Below are 4525 nucleotides of genomic sequence, written 5' to 3'. Positions count from 1 at the left end.
TTAACGTTTTAGGTTTTAATATTTTTAATATTTAATTATAATAAATATTAGATAAGATTAATTTAGAAGACTAAAGATTATTATTTTGCAAAGACCTCGGTTGTTATTGTCATGTCGCGTGACGTTGTCCATCCCTTTGCCCATTATGTTATTGCTTTATATTAGGGAGACTGGATTTGGACATGTAGTAGAATTACGGGATTTTGTATTTGACATACAATGTTTTACTCCCTGTATTTGTGAAGCGGTAGATGTAGCACCTCATGATCATACCAAAAGTTTAAACGTTACTTACCTCTAAATCTTTTTATTTTATACTATATTTATTTAATATTGAGCATTCGCGAATACGAACCGACACTTTAATTTAGAAAACGAAGATTCTTTATTTTAAACCACTTAACCACAAAGGTATATATATTCACATAGCATTAAATACATAGACTTATTCCATGATTCTCAAAAACAAATCCTATCCCTCTAAAAACTAAAAGACAATAAACGACGAGAAGAAAATAAATTTTAACAACTCAACTCGTGAATATAATCTTCTATGCTCCTGTAACTCCGCACTAAACCTTCGCACCTATAGTTGAAAGGGGGTGAAAATAGGGAGTAAAAACTAGGGAGTTCTTAATAGGATCGGGAGTAAATAATTAAATTCGTATTATCGTAGTTCAATTAATCGTAGCCCAACACAGGAAGCCGGAATCATAACCAGTCATAGAGATTCAAATATTAACAATCAATGAAAATCACAAGTACACTCAAGCAAGCACAAACAATTCACAACATAGAACCAAATGCAAAATGTACAAACAGAGATGATGCATGTCTACTTCTATTGCAGGTATCATTTGTCGGTTTCAACTCGCACCGGAAGCAATCCGACTCGCAAGTCAGATAAGGCATTCCAGCAGCATAACCTCTACAAGATTCCAACCTCTTGTAGGAGCTAATTCTTCAACTAAAGTACGCCGAACATGACCTCTGCAAGTACTTGCAGGCGCTGATTCTCCAGTTGAAGCATGTGACCCATGTTCTTGAAAGTCATTCCACATTTACGGGCATCACCGCATAGTCATTCACATACAAAGCCCACGTCTTAAGATTTTCATATTGGCACCATAACTATTTACTTTCCATCACCTTTTCGTGACCTTTCAATCATTCTCATATCCAGTGGCAGACAGTCTTTTAAAACTCTTTCTTTGTCTTTGCCCTCTACTCTCTTATGGAAGAGATTCCTTTAGTTAATACATTCTTTTAATTCTTTTATTCTCTGTTATTTATTGAATTATATTTTGACTTAACTCAGTAACTTTTTTCTGAGTTTGACTTCCAGTGCCATAACCTCTGTAAGCAACCTCTGTCTTACTGGTGCGATTCTCTTGAGCCGATGTATGCAAATATAACTTCTGTAAGTAACCTCGGTCTTACAGGTGAGGCTTTCTCTGGCCAATGTATGTATTGATAACCTCTATAAGCAACATCTGTCTTACAGGTGCGGTATCCTCTGGTTGGCCGATGTATCTCTGGAAAGCAAATCTCAGTGGACTCACCATCATATCTCTACTTATCTCCTTTTTTTAGTTCTTTCTTTCTTTTCTTTCTTACCATTCTATAATATAAATTATCTTCACACTATTCTCTCGCCTTTTCCTAAGTGTCTTATGAAAAGAGAATAAAAAATTCTTAATTTAAATTTGCCTTTTTAAAGCTTTTAGAACAGTTTTTTGCTTATCCTTTTAGTATATCATAAATAAATTAATATCTTTACTAGATAATATTCTTAATAAAATAATAACAATAATATAAATAAGATAATTTAATGGCAACTAAATAATATTTATATCTTTTCTTAAAAATTTAGCTTCGTAAAGCTTTTATTCTTAAGCTCTTATTATCTACGTTTTAAACTTTAAACTTTTAAATATTTCATTTTTAACCCAATATTTTTATAAAATCATATTTGAAACCTCACTTATCACAATATTTATAAAAGTAATCATGATCTTTTACAAAATACCTATCTTTACCCCTGTACTTTATTTATCACCCAAAATATCCGAAAACTTATGTAATTACAAATTTTACCTTGATTTTTATATACAAATACAATGTTACCCTTCAAAAATAAAATTTAATTACTAATATCCCTCTTATACTAAAACTGAACCCTTAACCTTTTTCTTTCAAAATATTACTTGCATTTTAATCTATTTTTGAGTTTTTCGGTTACCAATTCGCTGTAACTTTTAATTTAATCTCTCAGCCATCAAACCTCACCAATTTTTACTTGATCTTCAACGGTATTCCAACCAAAAAATTCCAAAATAGTGTGTTCCCTACTGGTTTCATCACAGCCAAGCCATAAACTTCACAAATACATCAATATATTGCAAAAATTCAACATAAACTCAATTAAACTCAATCAATAATTATTCACAACATCAAATCACTTATTCAATACACATTTACTCATTGAGAATTTGCCGAAAGCCTACTTCCCTATGAAATTAAAATAACGGAAATTCTGGAGAGGCTTTTTGACCGAGCTGCTGAAAAAGAAAATGTTAAAAATTGTCTGTGCCCCAAGAATTTCAAGTGGTCGAACTCAAGGAGAAGGAGAGTTATGTCACTGTCAATTTCTACCGAACAAAAGTGACACCAATGTGTAAAGAAAGAGGATACGAATACTTTTATCAGATTAAATTTTTTATTGGAGTTACAGATCGAAAGAAATCAAACTTAAAAACTTGGAGGTACCATGAAATCCCACCTGATCTTCTCTCTTTTTCCTTTCTTTTGGTTCCGTGGTTCAGAATAGAGAATGAGAGATGATGATGGTGATTAATGAATAAGGGGATATGTGTCACTTAAAGCAACATGTCAAGTTATCAATTTGTTGAGTCAGTGTTTCAAGTTATAAATATTTTAAACGGATAATTATAAAAATTAGATATGTTAAAACGTAAATAATAATATATATGAGTTACTAATATAAATGACATTAGTAACTTAAGGATAAAAGATAATTTATGAAACATTAGTAAAGTTAAGCTCATCGAAGAGTACTGATATTTACTTATATTGGCGGATATTGAGCTCAATAATAATATTATTAACTAAACTTTATTTTTAAATTAAAAATATCAATTACTCAAATTAAAAAATATATATAATTTTCTACCTACTTTACAAAAATTTTTGCCCTCGGAAATTGATACAATAAAATAAGTTTGAACTCTACAAAAAGAGAAACTAAATTCACGAGAAAAAATACAAACAACATCAAGGATGAACACTCGAAAAGATTCAAGTGAACAGATAGGATCACAATCAGGCAAAGATATATATGAATGATAAAGTTTGGTTGAAAAATAATCAAATCACACTCTGAAAAAATTCAAAGCAAGAATTTCAATGAAGATAATGAAGGAAGAGATGGTACAAATTCGTATAGCACGAATAGATATAAGATCCCGCATTTTTGAAAATTAAATAAATAATTATTTATGAGTCATTATATTGTTGAGATTTTGTTTTCAAGAAAATTATTTTTATAAAAAATAATTAAATTGAATTCTATGATTATTGAAGTTTAATTTAATTATGACTTATTCTATTAGTTTGAATTATTATTAGAAATTATTTTGATAGACAAAAATTAAATTGATTATTATTATCAGGGTTAAGTACTGTTTTGGTCCCTAAAGTTGAGCGTGAAAATCGAAACTGTCCCTCATCTAATTTTCGATTTAGAATCATTCTTAACGTTGTTTCTACTCCTCCTCCTCGCCCTCGTCATCGCCTCGCCCTCGTCGTCGCCGCCTCGCCCTCGTCGTCGCCATCAAGGGCTAGTAGAGAGAGAAACGTGAGAAGAAAAGGAGCTGTGCTCCACGCCGCTGTCGCCACCAATCCACAGCCACCACTGCGAGGGCTCCGCCGCCGTCGTCCCAGTGCCGTCATTTGTGACCTTCGTCGCCATCGCCGTGAATGAAGTCCACCGCTGGAACTGGTCGGAGGTTTCTGTTACTCATTCTGATTCTGTCCTGTTTTGGAAATGTTGCTGCCGCCACTAGAATCACGAACCGGAAAGGAGAGGAGGCCATTTTCTGTTGTCACTGCTGCTGCCATGGAAACTGGTGCTGAAAATTGCTAACGGAGCTGCTGTGTTTGATGATTTTTGTTGTCACTGTTTTGCTTCTTGGTTTGGTGTTGTTGCTGTTGTTTGGTGTTCTTGTTCTTGGTGTTGGTGTTGGTGTTGGTGCTGGTGCTGGTGCTGGTGGTGGTGCTGATGGTGGTGTTGGTGTTGGTGTTGGTGGTGGTTGTGGCGGTGGTGTTGATATTGGTGGTGGTGGTGGAGGAGGTAATTGTGTTAGTAGTGGTGAGGGTATTTTTGTTAAAAAAAAATTAAAAGGACGATTCTAAATCAAAAATTAGATGAGGGACGGTTTCAATTTTCACGCTCAACTTTAGGAACCAAAACAGTACTTACCCCTTATTATTATTATATAATGGA

The sequence above is a fragment of the Arachis ipaensis genome, chromosome B10, assembly GCF_000816755.2.
Source record: "Arachis ipaensis cultivar K30076 chromosome B10, Araip1.1, whole genome shotgun sequence".
NCBI classification, from domain to species: domain Eukaryota; kingdom Viridiplantae; phylum Streptophyta; class Magnoliopsida; order Fabales; family Fabaceae; genus Arachis; species Arachis ipaensis.
The sequence above is the reverse complement of the archived record's forward strand: the minus strand, read 5'-3'. Positions refer to the sequence as shown.